The sequence below is a fragment of the Symphodus melops genome, assembly GCF_947650265.1.
Source record: "Symphodus melops genome assembly, chromosome: 6".
NCBI classification, from domain to species: Eukaryota; Metazoa; Chordata; class Actinopteri; order Labriformes; family Labridae; genus Symphodus; species Symphodus melops.
The window spans coordinates 23,559,249-23,578,387 of NC_136696.1; the positions used below are offsets into that span (position 1 = coordinate 23,559,249).

The window sequence follows — 19,139 nt, forward strand, 5'->3', positions numbered from 1 at the left end:
ACGTCATTGTTCTTTTATTTGTCAGATGTGTTTATGAAGTGAAGTGTAGTCGTGTGAAAAGAATCCTAAAACACTAACAGAAGCTCGTGCTACAGCTTCAACGCTCTACAGCTGAAAAAGGTTCAAGTTCAAGTTTTACCACCTGCACTTTAGCTCCTCTCCTTCCTCCCTGACCTTAATCCACTGCCAATTTAACAACTTGAATGGACTGTCAGAAGACAGAGTGGAGTCACTGTTCACATATTCACTAACTGGATTAAAAACCAACAACAACACAGAACTGATCAAATCAAACACTCTGTGTTCAGATTTAAAGTATTAGCTCACACGCACATGTGGGTTTATAGAGGAATCTGTCCTCGGAGGAGGGGTGGGATTAGACCATGGACACATCGAAAGAATAGTCATAGCTAAGCCGTAAATCAAGTCGTATTGACTTCGCTGTAATCACATTTGAGCAAATAAGAAAAGAGAAACCAAATCAGTCTTTCTCAAATGTCCTTAAACACGAGCTTTTACGTTATTGCAGTCGGTTATAATCCTGTCAAAACAGATGATTACCTTCATCGCAGAAATTTCAATGATGGCAGCAGATTTGTGTTGGAAATGTAGAGAGGAGAGTCGTGGTGCAAATAATAGTTGTAAACAGATAGACCTTCATTGTTCCACATCATGAATGCTCAACAAGCACACACGTTCAATACTCACTGCCACGTGAAGAACGAGACGAAACAGGACAAAAAGAAAACATGAACGGAAGTTTGTGATTTGACTTTTCTCCATCAAACACTAAACCCCTCAGTAAGAAAGCAGTAGCTCCTCATTTACATGTAAGCTGGTCCACATCCTGCTTGATAAGAGGGTGTCCCATCGGTGCTGAAAGTCCCCTCTCCCAACACTTGACACCCGGGACAAGAGGAGATAATAATGATGGATAGACTGGCTTGTGACTCCCTCTCCTCGGCGTCTCACTTCATCTAATCTGTCCTCTGTGCACAACCTTTTCTCTGTGGATCTCTTAAGTCCTGTGTGATCATCCTCTCCATCTGTGTCTCTGAGCCTGTCAGCATGCTAGCAAGTCTCTGCACATGCTGAGCAACACAGCAACAGTTGTTGAAGCTTTGAAGAGCAGTCAGAGGAGGGAGGTGAAGGATTAAAAAAAACAGACACAAACACTCAACGTGGCTGGCTACTTACAAAAGCGGCGGCGTGCATCCGATGAGTGGCCCGGCAGACGAATGGGAGTGAGAGCCACATGACAAACGCAGTCGATGTGGAGCTGGAGCATGAATGAGAGACGGAGAGGGAGGAAGAGCTCGAGTGCTCTGTGAGGTGGGAGGGGGGAGAGTGGTTCATGATGAGGGAGCTAGAACATCATAGAAAAGAGGGCGGAGAGAATGAGGGTGCTCGGGAGAAAGAAGCTAGGTCAAGTACAAAAAGGGTACAAATCCAATCGACTTGGCAGTTCACATCTCAAGTAGAGAGCAGGAGAAAAGAAGAGGGAAACACCTAAAGGCTGAGTGACAAGGAAAGGCAGAGACCCTGCGTCCCATTCTGTTTAGCAGGAGTAAAGTTTGACCAGCTCACGTCACTCAGGCCCCCATTAAGAACTGTAATCATGTACAGCAAAGAGAAAGACAAAGAGAAGAAAGGAGAGAATGAGGCTGGGCTGAATTCCCCCAAAAGGACTGAATTCCCAGAGAGACCTATCAGTTTCATGAAGCCTCTTAATGGTCCACTTTGCAGGCAGGGCCGGGGGTCCAGCAGCTGTCAGCCTCTCTTAGACATGGTCTTTAGCAAACCTAACGTCCGCTCTACTTTGGACAGTTTCACTCGATGTTTTCATGGACTAATGCTCTTTTTTTTTTTTCTTTAAGTCTAGACAAAGAAAGTGATCCCTCTTTCATTGAAGAACAGTACAATTAGAGAAAAGCATCAGTCAATTGAATCAGAAGGAGTTTTTTTTTTTTTTTCCCCCTGTGGATTTGCAAAGATTTTTTAACACGTGTTCTTCTCCAACAAACAGAAACTCTCTCTACAGTCGTGTGTCTCTGAACGCTCCTTTATTAGGGCTTTTCTTATAAAATACAATTCATATAAACTTTTAACTGAGCATGATATGCGTCTTGATTTGTAAATCTCCACTTAGCCACAGCTTTTTGAGGATATTGCACAGTTAAAACTGATTGCATTACATTTCTCAGTCAGTCAGACCTTCTGAACCAGCGTGCACAACGCCAGGACCCCAAACCGACGTCATCTAAATGGAATGCAGTTAATTCAAATGGTTACAATTGAACCCTGTGCTTCCTCAACCATGGCGTGCCAAAACTCTAATTAATAGCTCCTCTGCTGAGGACAGACTCCTTCTCTGAGATACAGTTACACAACTGATGTCGGGATAAGATAGCAGCGTTGTTTTATAAAGCAGCTATGAGGAAGTTGCGTGTTGTGTTGTGGTTTGTCCTTAAATTTCCCCCCCCGGGGATAAATAAAGATTTTTTTTTTTATTTGAATTGAAGTCAGCCCCTGTGGACAAAGCCGTACATCTCTTTTTGCTGATCCTCTCATGTTCGAGGAGGGATCCCCTTAGAAATGCTCCTGTTTCTTTTGAACTGGCTGACCTACTGGTAGCTGTGATTCATTGCTAGGAAAATGTAAACAAAGGCTCTTTCCAGTCCCATTCAGTGAGCAGAAATATTCTTTTAAGCTGATGGTCTAGTTTGCTCTTATAGGTCAAATCCGGCTCGCTGTGTTCTGATAACAGGTTCAAAACTCCAGAGAAGTAGGTTAAACTTGTTTCCTTGCTGTAGCCAAACATCTACAGTAGTATACTGGTGTCACTGGCCCGGGCCATTTCTTCAAAGTTCATGACCCATTTACTGAGCATGTGAGAATAAACACACTTTGATTAGAAATGTAATTTCTAGGTCAAGAAAAATATGATTGTGCAGTGACTGGCTCTGGTTTGAGAGGAAGAGCTCTGCAGTGAATAATTAGCAGACAGACACGTTTCTATCTACTAATAAAACTAAGTGTGTGACATCTATGCCAACTCACTCAGTAGTAATTATTTGAAAAATTGCTGCAAAGTCAAACATCTTCAAGACGGGGCAACGTATGAAGTCTGGGAATTTTTTTTCCGACATGGTCCAGAGCCCAACTTAAACAAACCCCATCAGAGTTTCCACATCTGAAACGCTGAGTTTCCTGGGCTGCCTCCCGAGTTACTCACTCTTCATAGACATCGCATGGTGTGTTAACATCAGTTGTGCACTGAGCGACTGATTTACTGACTAAAACAAATCAGAAGCATTTCATGAAGCATTTGAAATGATGAGGGCCGAGGCCGTTGAAGAGGACCACCAGCTTTTTCCAGTGTTTAGTCTCAGCAGCACAGCGGTGCTAAATTAGCTTTAAGAGGCCGTTTCCCCCTTGACCACAGCGGTGCTATGCATGCAGATGTCTGTGCAGTTGGCAGATAATGTTGTGAGGCCTATGTGGCCCCATCATCTGTGCTGACATCTGGACCATCTGTCTTCAACAGTTAAGGGCCCGGGTCCAGGTGGGAGTTAAAACAGGGCACACTGGGCTGGAAAATGTCCAAGGACCCACAAGGGTATTGGTTGTAAAGAGAGAAAAGGCCAACGAGCTCCATCATTTAAAAGCAAGCATGCAGCTTCACTGTGGGAATTTTTTAACTGAAGAGCTTCAGTGTGTTTGAGAAGTACGTTTTCATGAATAGTGCACCTTGTTGTATGCACTTCATAATGACATGAATATACAACAACAACCATGAGAATAGGAGAGAAAATGAAAACGAGAACAGCAAACCTAGGTGTGCTATTTCTTAGACCATCAGTTTCTCAGTGAGGAGGATCTCTGGAGGGATGCTGCAGAGAACAGGGAAGAGGAAGGAGAAGGGAATGCAGGCAAAGGAAGGGAAGCCAGGGGGATAAAAGTAAAGAAAGGGGGACGGATAAAAGTCAAGCCAGAGGGTTGCCAGTAATTAGCCCTCTGAATGTCCTCCCCCCCCCCCAAAAAAAAGAAAGCTGACATAAGCAGGAGATTCAGATGGATAAAAATAAAACTGGAAGGCGTTACGGTCGCTGAGGCTCCTCTAGCTCAGAGATCAGATAAGCAAAGCTCCATGAAAATATTACTGATCTGATCACTCCACGTGACAGAGGGATACAGTGATTAGATTGTGTTTTGCTGGAGGGAGAATTCTATTTTCTTCAGACAGAAAAACAGGGGACTGCTATCCTGCAGATAATAACTTAAAGGTTCGGCTTGCAAGGGTTCGTTCAGACCAAAAGCAAGCAAAACCTTTGCATGAAGGGTTTGCATAGAAAGCCAATTTGAATCATTCTTAAATTCATACATTTAAGTGGAGCAAGTCATTTGCATGATGCTGTGTCAAGATAAAGCCTAATGGCATTGAAATGTTGAGAACACTCTGAGATACTTTCAGAAGTGTGAATTTATTCACCAACTACCAGTTAGCCTTTGTAAAGCTTTTTGCTTTTCCTCTCACCATAGGAAACATTGAATGTTTATGATTTGAAATCTGCATCACGTTGTAGTTTTTTCAGCATCTTTGAGTTATTTATTCACAATTAAATCCCAGTGAAATCTGCTTAGATTGGGTTTAGACTACTTTAGTAGCCGCAAAACTGCTTTTAAAAAAGAGCGATGGAGAGGGACTCTAAAACCAAAAAGTGCTCAAAATAAATCAACCATCTCGCTTGAAAGAGGTGAACATTTTCATTTCACTTTTTTTATTAGAGCACACCAGAATAAAAAAAAAAGCATTCTGAGGTGTAAAATATCTTTCTTTCAAACATGGAAAAATATATTCAGTACTTGTTTCAAAGCATGTAAAAAATAAAAATTAAATGTGAGATTCGGTTTGTAACAATTCAATACAAGTCTTCATGCTGGATTCATGAGACAAGATTTTCATGACAGGTAAGTAACCCAATTTATGTTCAAGCTTTAAAGGAGACCTTATCTTTTATTTTGTGTTTTTACTGCACTCTATTTCCTGTTTTGATTACATGCATGCTTATATTTTGAAAGGATGTCAAAGATATTTCCACTTGATTGCAATTTTGTTGGAGTAAATGAAAAACGCTAAAAGACTGATCAACTGTAAAACAACATATTTATTTGAACCTAATATTAGACAGACGTGTTAACATTGTGTGTGTCGGATACACCAGGTATACCTCTGAGCTCTGGATCTTCAGTGACTCTAAATCCCATGAGTCAACTGTTGCCAACACTCTGTGACCACACGTAATGTCAGATGGCTTCCAAGAAGAAATGCCTGTGGTTAGACGCCATTATGTATGGCCAACCTGCCATTAAGGCTTACCGCCTTTCATCAGTATATGTGCGAGCTGCGTGTTTGCATGTGAGGCGCTACTCCTCGCATAAATACTGCTGTCATGTCTGCATTCACGCACACACAAACACCACTGTATCCTCCCCTAACAGCTGGTTTTCATCGGCAGCCTCACACATACGTTGGCACATCTCCCGCTCTTTCAGCCTCATGAATCCCTCTGCCTACAAGAGGGACTATTCCCCACTCCTATCCTTTATTTTCTCCACTGTCAGCGACAGGCAGCATAACAGGATCATCCATCCCTTTGTCCTTCACACTCAGCTGTCCAACCTGCCCACGGTAGGACTCGCAGCTCTGTCACTATAACGACTTCCTCTCCCATGTTGTGAAGTGAGGGCTTTAAGCCATGACCAATTCTTCTTCCTCAATTAGAATGAATACGCAACCTGAATCCACCTTTTTCACTTTTACTTGATGTGAATCATTAAAGTCCATTCCACATTATTATGTAGAATAAAAATGATGGCTATCGACCACAGGTTTCAACGACTCATGACATGAGAAGGTGAGAGGAGGAGGAGCGGTTTCATAAGTGAACCAAAGGGATTAACAGCTTTCCAAAAAGACGACAGCTTTGTTCCTAAACCAACACCATAGATCATTTCAGAGATAGGATTTGACGGGATTTGGGGATCCAGATATTTATCCTGGCTAAGCTGAATATTCCATAATTGATATGCTTCCTGCTCTGTGCTTCTTCTACAGCTTATAGAATCGATTGTATTACCAGAGAGTTTGATTTTTCATTGGTTCAGTGGCAATGTTAGAGGGTGTTAGGCAGAAGACAGTGAGGTTACATCCCCCGAGTCACCGAAACATTGACGCTCTCGAGGAGCAGCCTTGGTATCTCACCATGAACACGGATGACATAAGTGAGGGAAATACTTGATGCAACATCAACCTCCAAGTGAATTACTGCATTAAAAGCTTCCTCTCTGATAAAACAACTGGACCTTGTAAATCCTGATCACGACCTGAGTAGACATGACATAACAAGTGGCGGGTGCCACTATGCCTGTATCTCTGGAGAAATGGAAGAATGTCATGGTAATGTATCTCCAACCCCAGTGGAGAGAGAGAGAGAGAGGGGTGAAGAAACAGTTGAGCTTCTTGGCTCGACAGAGCTTCTCCAGATCAAGAGCCAGTCCAGGCGGGGAACGTTTTCCAACAGTTGAGGATGGTGGGGATGAGATAAGACACTGAGAATTCTTTTTTTTTTTTTAAAGCAATAGAGGAATTGAAGGGTCGCTGTTGATAATGAATTTTAACATCCTTTTATTTTTTATTCAAAAGTTAATTGGAGGGAGAAAGAAACATATTTTAATGAGGGCTGATTGTATTTCTCCTTTGGTTCATAAAGACAGTTGTATATGCCAATCTCTGCTTGCTCATATAAAGCTGAAATATCTGAGGACAACATTGGGTTCCTACTACCCCCCCTCCCCTCCCACCCACCCCTTCTCCAACGCTCTCTCTCAAACCACTATCAGTGCAAAACATTCTACTGCGTCTTCAATCTGCCCCGCTTCTTCTTCAGCTGCATGGAAAATAATTATTCACCAGATCAAAGCATTTGAAAGGGCTTCTGCGTCAGTGAGGTTGAGCTTGGGGAGCCGGGTGACTGAAAGTGATAATAGCAACGCGCTGAATTGTTTTTGCCCTCTCTTTACGCAGCGCTGGAGTATCTGAGCTCCACAGTTAAGACTGACTGAAGAGAGAAACAGTTGAAATGATTCTGGGGTGGATCTGGGGTTTTTTTTTTTCTAGTGTTGCTGCTCGAGCCTTTACTTGCTTTAATGTATTTGCAGAAATTAAAGGCTTGCAGGTGATTATGTCTACGTTCAAGACAAATCCCCTCGCTGTGGCAAATTCATCAAATTGTGAAAGTGAAAAGTGAAACATTACTGAAGATAGGCTCCATAAAAATGACCAAAACAGGAAACTATCAAAGAGGCAGACGGAGAGAAACAGAAATAGCTGTAGTGAATTCTTTAAAATGATTTTCTAAAGCCATGTTTGAATCTGTATACAGCTCATACCATGCTGTACTGTTCACCAATACCTCACTCTTAGATCATCCTTAATGAATGGACGGCTCTCTGTAGAAGAATAGCGTGCAATGATTGGACAAACCCAAGCTGGACGGTGACAGCGTGCTCTACCAGGTTGGACATGAACAATGTGTTGCTCGACAAGCAAAGACAGGCACTAAATGTGATGTACAGTGTGTATCCCCTGTAAGTAGTGAGCTTGGATTGATATGTGCTTAAGGGGTCAAGCAATCAAGCTAAAAGGTTGTGAACGTGCGAGCCCACTCACACTCAGAGTGACACAGTGACAAGATGCAGGCCACTCAGCGGATGACTTGTGTGTAACAAGAGGAGAATGATTAAATGCATTCTAGGATAAAAACACCAGAGAAGAAGAATGACAGTCTTTGAATACATGCTAGACTGTGCCTTTATTCTCATGTAAAGCAGGACCTGACAGTATCTGAGAGAGGTTTCAGAGCTCTGCTTGAACACTAGATGGTTAAATCCCTCACGTTGTAAAATCAATCCCCTTTGCTCGAAAGTTTCAATCAGCGCTGTGTTTTAAGTATAGGTTGTAATAATCACAGAGGCCCTCAAAGTGTAAGTGAACCAGAAAGCACACCCTGACTTCATTGTGAATTTCAGGAAGGTCTGTTGAAAATCAGGAAACTCTGAAATAACAACACACACAAAAGTAACTGTAGAACCTGACATGTCGTTGTTATTAATGCCCTTAACTTTAACAGAAATCTGACACATCGTCCCTCAGGTCGCATGAAACATACTATGTAGTGTTTTGTTCAGACTCAATGGATATCCCAAATTAGAAGTGGCCAAATGCAAACAGAGAGGATGAAGAGATGCAGATGGTTGCTGAAGTTTAAAGCTGAACGTCTACAAGATCAGGTTCAAATCTTGATTCATCGTCTCAAATCTGATTCACTGATGGTCTGATACGGTTCTAATGCAGAGTGAAGAGACAAAACACAAGGCCTTCCATCCAAACACATGGACGTCATGTATGTTACGTAAAGTCTACAACATGTTTTTAAATCATGTCATCAAAGTAAACACTGCCTGTTTGGTATCATGTCACTGCCCAAAGTTATGAACCAAGTCACTGAAGCCGTCACTCTGCTTGAAAGCCCCAGAAATGAAGAGCTGTGCACTGTCTGCTGTCATAGAAGCTTTGCAGTAATTTTCATGCTCTGCTTGTTTGCTAGTGTTAGCACCTTACATAAACCTTAGCTGTATGCCTTCATCATATCCAAGCCGGGGCTCTTACATGTTACACTGTAAAGGTGACTCGTTTGTGAAGACGTGCTCTCCTTGACTTACAGAATGAAAAGTTCAGAGTTTTGTGATTCACAGCTTTGTCTGCAGCCTCCTTCGGGTTCATGTCTTCAAATGTTCATAATAACCCGCAGCAATGAGCGGGGAATCTAAAGCCATTTATTTCTCAATGATTTATCCACTGATGACATACTTAAGGGGGAAATGTTCTTCTCTGCCCTGGAGCTTGAGATAGATTTTATATCACATTTCAAGTTTGTTGCCACCATACATTAATTACAAGGTAATAGAAGTCTACACAAAGCAGAGCGTCTTTTACTTCCCCAGAGCGCAGCAAGGATTTAAAATGTCACACGGCAGTTTTAAATGTGATTAAATAGTAATAGTGACAAAAAGTCATTGCATCTCCCATAAAGGACAAAGGCCAGCAATAGAGAGCAGACGCGACAGATTAGATTTGACACACACAAGCAGGAGGAAGGCATCGCGTCATAAAAGATTGAGGAGGGAATGATATTTGATAGTCTAACCCGTGCAGAGAACATAAAGTCATGAGTGATGAAACGGTGCAATATCTGTCTGCGACGATCATAAAAAGTCACAGTCACAGTTACAGTGCACGCTCACATGTGGAAAGGCTCTCAAGCCCATTATCAAACACGGCAGCCCAATGAGAAGCCAATCATACGGCAGCATCTGGAGAAAATGAGGGAACTCCGAAGAGTCCAGCTCAAGTTGAAAGAGATCGAGAGGGACTTAAACGTGTTTAAGTCTTTACACATCTCTCTGACCTTTAAAGCTACAATATACATTTGAATAATCGTACTTTGAACAACTTTGTGGAGCGATTGTTGCAAAAACAAAACCCTATCAAATGCATGTATTTGTTGAGGTTTTAATGACAAACACCTTTGGAACACATTCCCCTAACTCTGAAGACAAACAGCAGAATTACTACATCATTAATTAAGAGTTTAATATTGTTTAATATTTCTGGGATTATTTTTTGTATTTTTCTTGAAATCTTTGTTTTGGTGCCTCATGTAATACCTCAGGAAAGTTAGACATCAGTGTTGAATATTGTTGGTTTAGGTTTTCTAAACTAGTTTAATTACAATTTTAGGCTCGATTACATTAAAAAAAAGAAGGGAAAAAAAGGGTAAGACATTGCAGAGAGCAACACAATTGCACAGCCACAAAGCAACAGGTAACAAGTGACGTGCTAGTGTGACCTGTCATTCATTTGACCTTAAGAAGACCTTTTATTATTTCATTGTGAATCTCTTGTTATTAAGCAGTGTGGATGTCAGTGAGACCCAGACATTTATTCTCATAGAAGAGAGGGGGTGGTTCCTTTTTCAGCGGACATCAACACATTTGGAAACGACTTTCATAGATGCATTCACTTCAGTGTGAAGTCGAGTTTGTTATTCAAGACGTGGAGGAAACTTCCTCAGGCAAACAAAGCTTTTGATAGATGCAGAAAAGAACAAGTCACAGGTTTTTTGGGGACATTACAGTCTTATGATTCATCTGCAGGATCAACATGTTAAATCAGTTTGGTTATGAGCAGCTAATGAGATGTTAGAACTTATATTACAATAGTGAAATGGTGTAGAAAAGAACAGTTGTAAAAATAAAAAAAAACGGCGAGTCTTTCACAACCTTGTAATGAATTGTACACACAGAACACGAGCAGGAGAAATGTATTATGAGTCGCTGCCACGCTCCAGTTCTGATTCCTGCATACAGATCCAGATGTGCTCTGTAATCTGAGAACAGCTTGTAAGGGCTGATTTAACAAAGCTTCATCGTGTCACTAGGCCAGCCGCCTGTCAGTTATTAATCAGATACAGACAAGTCAGTGCTGCTATGTTAGACACCCCACTATACATTATCGCGCCCATTATTCCACTGGTGTCCTTTGCAAACACATTCTACTTTGTATCACCAACAAAATATGAAACATCATGTCAGAGGTATACCACCTCCTCCATTTAGGAGGTGATATACCAACTTAGCCTCAGCCACCCAGTTATTAAGGTCTTAAACTTAAAACTGGGTAAACAAGCCACCTGAAGTTTAAAAACACTTTAGTAGGACAGAGAATGAGCCTATATGAACCAAATACTGAGAGCACAAAAACAACGGACTGTAGCATTTGTTGAACATTAAGTCTACAGATACTTGCTTTTAGAAACTCATTCCAAAAGTGTAATCTATGCACCTTCTCCGCCTTGTGTTTAAAATATAGACAATATAACAGCCATTATGTGAATGTAACTGTCATGACTGTATATGAAGGTTTTCCTCCCACCACAGAAAATCTCATTTCTGCACATTAGCAGAGCACTCCGTTTTCGACAACGGTAAACATTTTAAAGAAACGTGTACTGGAACTGTATCCACTAAATTTAAATCCTCACCACAGACACGCTTGAAGGACATTTTGAAGAATGATAGTTCCTGTCATTACCAGCTGAACGAGCCGACCAGGAAAGAGAGAGGAGGATCATGATTGTGAAGTACAGAATTATCCTCTCTGCAGAGCCTCCTTTTGTGAGCTTCCTGCTCCGAGCTGATTGCAGGAGGTCTCTGAGGGCCTTTCCAAGACAAAATACGTGATAAGAAACTGTGAAGGACCGTCGAAGAAAGAAGGAAAGACAGAGAGAGACAAGAGGGAAAGAAAAAGAGGTAAAGACAAAGAGGCAGAAACAAAGATGGAAGACACTGGAAGTACAGTATGGTGCCCCCATGATTAGAAACAAGACGATGACAATAATCCCAGGGGAGGAGAGGGTGATATTTCTGAACCAGGAAATAGACTTAACATTTAATTCAATCAGTGGAGTAGACGGAGTGCTTTGGTAAAGCTTTGTTTCCTCTTTTTTTGTGCATGAAGAACCGTTCCTGTCACAGCTGGACTCGAGGCGTGCTGGCAGTTCATCATCGTTTCATCCACAGCCAGTGTCCCTCGATCATTTGATTGACATGCTGACATCATTCACAAACGATCCCCACCTCACAGGTAGAAGTAAAAAAAAGAAAAACGCCCGCCACTGAGGTCCTGTTTCTGCCTCTTTCAAAACCTGACAATCTATAATGTCTTTTAGCTCATCAATACTGCTATTGTGGGTCCTGCGAGCTCACGCTGTATCTCGAGTCCAGTCATGTCTTTGAAATCAAATCACTGGGGCACAAACTCTCATTGATTAGCTAATAAAGATTTTTTTTTGGGGGGGGGGGGGGGGGAAATAAATCTCTTGCCAGCCAGCAAGCACATTAACATTGTGAATCAAATTAAACCAAAAAGAAGTGCCTCGGACAACTCAACAGTCAACTGTGTCAACCTTCAGACACAGAATATCCACTGCTGCTGCTGAAGGACTGTCACCGTCCTCCTCCTCCTCCTCCAATTAAAGCAACCACGGTCAGCGCACCGTAACTCTGTGTAACAGTCTTGTTAGTTTAAAATAGTGCTCCAATATTGAAATCAGCAGGATGAGAGGAAAAACTGAATAAACAAATGTAAGATAAAATTGTTAGTTTTCCAGACATACCAGTTCTGTTCAAAACAAAATATCTCTTCCTCCATCTAATAATAGAACATTGTTGCTGGTGTAAGTGATAAAGACTCATACTGTTAAAGAGTCTTGATAATAGTATCAATATTGATTAAGGACCCCTATCTCTACTACAAGGTGCATAAGTTAGGGTGTTTACAAGGTGGAGGTGACACAGTCGATGTAAGGATGAATCAATGCTGGAGAAAAAGACAGCACTTAAGAATTAAGCTTCCAACACATCAACTGACGGTAAAACATGGATGCAGCTGTCTGAAGTCCTGTCACACGCCATGCCATCTACAGGTTTCATGCAGCTCTTTCTTCAAAAAGAACATTTGACCCCATAGTGACAAGTCTACAGGTTTGATTCCTGTTCAGCCTGTGAATTCTGGTCAGGATGTCAGAAAGTTGTCAATATTTTAAAACATTAGAATGAAAATGGAAGTGAAGAGAAAGACAGGAACTGAGGCAACATGGTGGGACTGAATTGAATATTCACTGTCACTTTCTGAAGACTGCTTCAAGCTTGCTAAGGCCACAGAGCTGTCTCCAAGATGCATTCTTAGACCCTCATCATAAGTATTATAGCTGGGATGACTGTGTCATCGAAAAACGACTCAAGACTTCAAAATCCATCAGCGCCGCTCCCGATGCATAGAAATGAAGTCATTAGAACAGTGAGCGAAAGCGTTCCCTGCTGAGTTTAACAGCCTCGTGTCACAGAGTTCTATTTTTAGGATGCTGGGCCCAAATTAGCCCTTTGAAGTATTACGCAGAATATAAACTGGCTACCAAACAGTGAGGGAAGTCACTGGTCGCTACGCTGTGGATCAACATGAAAGCAGGATCACTGGTCTGAGCTGCAATATAGATGCATCATCAGAGGGCAGGGAGGAAAAATTAAACAGGTTTTAGAGTTATAGTTCTCGCTTCAAGCGAGTTTGCAAACGAAGATGTTATGAGATTCTTTTGCGTACTGTGTGTGTTTGCCTCAGGTCTGTAAGAAGATCTAAGAAGTCACAGTTCCACACTAAAATAACAGGCAAGTCTTTGATGAGGAGATTATGTTTCAACACTCATTAGTTTTTAGGAACAGCTTGAGGGCAAAAAACAGAGACAACTTCACAGCAAAGCAGCAAACTCCAGAACAAGAAAAGGTATGACAGTCAAAGCTCGCCCAACACCAGAACTAACGAGTCCCCAAACATGAACTGATCCCAGATATTACATTTCATCAAACTAAACATTATTCTGTTGCTAAAGTGAAAGTTATCCAAATGTCAGAGGTCAGACTCTTCCACTCAAACTAGAAGGAACGTCATGATTCCAGATTTCCTTCAACTTTGAAGCAAACTGCTCAGACACACGACCATATGTTGTAAACTTTGGATCTTATAGACTGTTTGTGTTTTATTCTGTTGTTCTTGAGAGAAGTGAAAAGACTATTTCAGATTGTGAATCAGTCAAATGCCTTGCACATTCTCAGATACTATTATGAATCATCATCAAAACCAGTTCACCTGAAACTGTACAGCTCCATTGTTTGCACTGAAGGAAAGACACCAGATGGGTCATTTTTCTCCTCATTGAACTGAGAGTTACTGTTCCACATGTTACTACCACTTTAAGGTTCAAAATGACCATGAGATAACCAAAGATGAAAACGTACATTTATGGCGAGAATCCTCCCCGTATGATCCTAAAGCATTGCCAACTGTAATCACAACTTGTGCATACTTTCTGTTTGGCTTTTTAGATAACCTGTAAAGCTTTCCTAGGAATGCTTGGCGGCTTTTCTCGGGCCTGAAGTGATGTGTTGTGATGCTCACACATCTGTGCCAGCCGGCCAAGAAATACTCCAACTCTACCAGCCTTGCATTCCAGCAACAGCTGAGCTTGTGAGAGACGTGCACCAACAGGATGCCACGACACAGCCGCGACCATGGATGAGGCGATGAAGGCTTTAAGAGCTGTATCACGTTGCAACCTGACAGCGTTCGGGGATTTATAACAATGCAGTTCTGGACTGCTGTGTATTTCACTCTTTCAAATATAATGAGGAGCTTTAAACAGCACAGTCTGCCATGTTACATGAAACCAACCTCTTATGGGATGGGAATCAGACTTTTTAAAAAGGGAATACATTAGATTGGAGGAGAGGTTTTATATATAAAATAAAAGCCTCAATGTCCTCAGAGCAAGAAATGCTTATATCACTACCTAATGGTTTTGTGTGACACGAGATGAAGAAACAAGGCTGCTGCACCCTGCAGCACAGAAGTGCAGCTAATGATCCTTGAACAGATTTGACTTCCATGAGGAGGGGAAAGATATCACAGGAGTCAGATGCAATAGTTTCTCTAGAAAAAGATGAACAAAGGGCAATGGAGATTTATATTGAACAGCCATGTCAAGAAGTCACACAATAAAAGGCTGGTGATGTCAGTCAACATCTTATATTCTGTAGTTCTTGTTTTCCCACAGGAGTCATGTGTTTGTTTTAATTATCCATAAAGAGGACTGCAGTATGCGGCGTATTAAAACAAAAGCATCTATAGAACACACTGTAAACTGGTTATTTTAGTGCTTAACACTGTCATGATTTGTCTTGTTCTAATCAGCTGATGTCTTAAAGCAGATTTACACTGTTCTGCACAGCTGCAGCACAATCAAGAACTCCCACACTGGATATTATTCTTCATTAGTGACTCATCTTACTCTGCACTGAGTCTCTCTTTCACCTTGATGAGATATATATATATATATATATATATATACACACACACACACACACACACACACACACACACATTCTCACCATACATATATATATATATATGTTTTTATTTCTTCCCATCCCCTGCCGAGTTCTCTGAAATTGAATTTGACTTCAGCCGTTTGGCATCTGCAGACAGGTCTGGCTCAGCGAGCCTTCTGGCAGGAGGTGACATGAAAAGTTTCCAAAGAAAAGAGACAGATTATCAATCCATGGATATGAAGTCATTACTTTGAGACCCTGGAAGAAACAAATCCTAATCTTTGCTTGAAATGTGGAGCCTCAGCATCGTGGTTTTCTGTGACATTTTCAAAGACGATTTGTCATCCCTTAAGAAACAAAAGTTTTCTTTGAACCGTGCGTTATCTTAAGGTTTCATGTCGATATGTGACGAAGTAGTGCAACCTTTTTCTTTGCTTTTATAGTCACAAACTGGCACCAGTTAAAAATACATTCAATTTAGATAATCAAGTCTGCCTCTGGCTGTTCTCTTCACTGGACCCGCTCTCATGCATTCAATAACATGCTTATTATTTCCACTAAATGCAGCTGAATTTGAACTTATTTTAATAATCAACCGAAAAGACTCACTGCTTTGTACATGTGAGGAAAGACACAGACTTACTGAGCTGTGATGAGCTTAGAAAAGAAACTGTTGGCAACAGAGAATCTTCTTTGAGTGACAGGTTAAAAAAAAACAATAAGTTCATTGTCGAGAGATGTCCTCATTGTAAAGAATACAAAGAAAGTACATGTCCCCTTAAAGGTTTCCTGGATAATCATGCTGTCTTAATCATTTCTCATTCTTTCTCAGTGACATAGCTTCACTGTTAACATCTGAATGACATTACCAGCTCCAGTCCCCGTCTGGTTTCTGCCTTTGTCAGAGGCACACTCATTATTCGACACTATTTAGAGCCAGTCTTGTCATGGTTGCTTGAACCTGATTAAAGCATCAACATGTGATTGATAAAGAGACATAACCTGATGTGTTTCTTTTTTGGCTGTAACATTGATCAGACACTGTGTTTTAACAGGGAGCCTGAATAATGCACCATCAATTCCATAAAAGACTCGACTCATGCACTGACATTAATTCACTGAATACTCCAGATCTATCCTCAGTTACTTCAGTGCTGGTAATCAATACATGCAAGCATGTAACTATACAGCACATGCATCAATACATACACTCTTTTCAATTCTCATTCTTGATCAATAACTGTGCATGTGAAGCTCCAAACCAAACGATTGACAAAGTGATTGTTGCACCTCTTTCCTTTAAATGAACTGCAGTGATTGAATTGTAAATAAACAACGATGAAAAGGATCAGAACAAAATAAAAGAACTTGAGTTATGTTGGATTGAATTTGTCAATAATTGTATTTATTATGTAATGTGTTTGTCATCAGGATTGTATATGGGGACTAAATGGCTGAAACTAAATTGAAGAAGGAGAGCTACTTTGCTGATGTCTACTTGAGGTGATCCCATAAAGCCTATTGCCTTGATCTCTTATTCCCAGGTCTTTTTGGTGCTATAGAAGCATCTATATTGCACATTATTCTGGATGAAATGGGCTGAATGAGAGCACAAATGATCAATACCAGAGCAGGAGTGCAGGGAGAGGGTCAGGGATTGGACTCTCAATGATCCGGGGTACCTAATGTTCTCTATACCACAGATGAAAGATTGCCTATTCGCTCAGTGCTCATCAATAATGTATAAATGCTTTCATTCCAGCTAAATGACTGATTGGTTTGCATTATTTTCCATAAAGGAAATCTGTTCTTAGTGGAAGGGGGGTAAAAGTCTCTGAGTGCAGTTCCGACTTTCCTTTACCGACCAAACTTTTTACATGAGCTAACAACAGTCGTCTGGTACATCTGTGCAGGTTAATATGTTAATGTCAAGACAAATGTCTGAAACAACAAGTTATATCTTTCACATTTAGGTGGCACATGGTTGGCGTTTGGCTAGACAAAAAAAAAAAAAAAACACATTAAAGACTTTTAGATTTCAATCCTGCAAAAGGTGAAACTAAAAATATTTTGATTAAATCATTTACATTTAACACACAAGTCAACCATAATACTTTACGTTGTGTTTTCACAGTCAGAAATCATTTCTCCTGTTAATATTGGTCTCAGTTTTAAAGTGAATGTATTCAGCTACTTCTTAAGGTAAGTTTGTTTGTTTGACATGAGCGGGAGAAGTACGATGAAAACCATATTTTTCTTTAACATCAAAGTGTTTGCGATGTGTACACAGGCTTTAACCTCGCATTTATGTGTCATATAACACCAATAGAAAAATATGAACGATGTTCCATCCAGACAGATGTCAGAGGTCTGGCACAGAGGAAGGCATTCACTCCTCCCTTCAAGTCTCAGAGAGCTGGCATGTAAACACAGCTGACAAAACATGCTGCAGAGGGTGGGAGGAACGGGGTCTGGCCGGGCGTGGAGGAGTCACAACAAGGCCTGATAACATTATACTGAGCAGAGAAACTCAACTCTCCTCACCCATAACATCCACCCACATGACAATAGTCAGAAGTTGCACTGGTCCAAGCCAGTCTGTCCAAATGATAAAGGCTTAATAAGATGTCACGGATGGATTATGTAATAAATCTTAGACTTGGGGGGGGGGGGGGGGAGAGAGCCATTTTCCTTGACCTACCTTTCTATAAAATACTAAAGGACATAACACTTTTTTCTCAGAGCTAATGTAGTGAATATGAAACATATTTCTAGCGCTGCTTCCCCCTCACACCTTTCTTCCCTCCAGTGAAAGAAGTTGCATGCAGTGGAGTAACTCCTGGGTTGTCAATAAGTCTGGTAAGACGTGATACATGCTGAGGTTCTACTCTCAGATATAATGTGATTCTTATAGCAGCTAAATCCCTGTAAAAATTCACAGGATGATAAATCCCTTCAAGGCAACGTTCTATCACTTCTTTATCTGGCCTCGCACATCATCCCCAGTACAGAGTGACATCACTCGTGCATTAGCCTGTGTGCTCACGTGCTCTGATAAAAGTAAGAGCCTGCTGATCGGCCTGTTCAACATCTTTCACAGAACTTTTATGCATACTTAACTTCTTCTATCATATACTTGAACGTTTCTTGGTGGCAGTCTGACTTAGCTCTGCCAACAGTAATAACAAAGTGTGCCTGTGTATCAGAGACAGATATTAGCTTGAAAGCAACAGATCAATCATTGCAGCTGGAGTTTTGAAACACTACTGGACAGTTGGAAACCAGAGAAAACTGAAGTCAGATTTGGACAACCATTCTTTAGGCTTTAAAAAAATAAAAGATATTAATACGATGATCAAATGTTTGTCTATCAGACACCATGTTGGCTGTGAAGCCTTGAAACAAGTTTATGTTTTCATGGTCAGATGACTTGACTGCTGAGCTCTGTGTAATTCAAGAAGATAGCCCGAGGAATCTTATTAAGAAGAAAAAAAACCTGATACTTGTTTTAGAAATGTTCTCATTTTTAATATCAACTACAAAGTATGTAGAATGTGTATTTCTCATTTGATCTTCAAAGCCCAAACCTTCCAAGGGGGCAGAGGCTGAAACAGCTGAAACTTCAGCTTGTTTGAAGAGACTCGCTCGACAAGGTTGACTAAACAGTGAAACAATAGGTGGTCAGACTAAAGGGCTTGTCGCAGATCAAGTTGAAAGTCTTTGGGCAGACTGGTGTCCAATAAATCTGAGGCACAGATTAAGTGACGGCATGTTAAGAAACTAGATCTATTTTCAAAGTCGGGACTTCCCACTCTGCAATACCCTTGAGTGCTCTTTCAAGGTTGGCAAATGCAGCAATGCAAGCATTGTTAATGATGCATTAGTATCACTTTATTTTTCATCAAGTTTATCTGCACTCCATGTGATGAACGCATGATCGGAAAAATCTTCTCTGAAAAACGGTTGTGTGTTCAGAGAAATGGGCCCTTTCAACAGCCAATGTTCAACCAATCTATAGCAGCCATCATTCATCCTACTGGAACTACAGGCAACATACCAGCTCCAAACTTCAGTCA

At 41.0% G+C, this 19,139-nt stretch overlaps 1 protein-coding gene across 3 annotated transcripts in view; it reads right to left on the minus strand.

The window, feature by feature from the left end:
• Window positions 1-19,139, minus strand: part of peak1 (pseudopodium-enriched atypical kinase 1) — a 94,335-nt gene that overhangs the window by 50,888 nt on the left and 24,308 nt on the right. Inside the window, exon 1 of one of the 3 annotated variants that reach the window (XM_079346281.1) lies at window positions 1,198-2,855. The exons of the other annotated variants lie outside the window; for them this stretch is intronic. The gene's annotated coding sequence lies outside the window, so the exon portion shown is untranslated. Of the gene's footprint in view, window positions 1-1,197; window positions 2,856-19,139 lie in introns of those variants that run through there. 3 annotated transcript variants of the gene reach the window in all.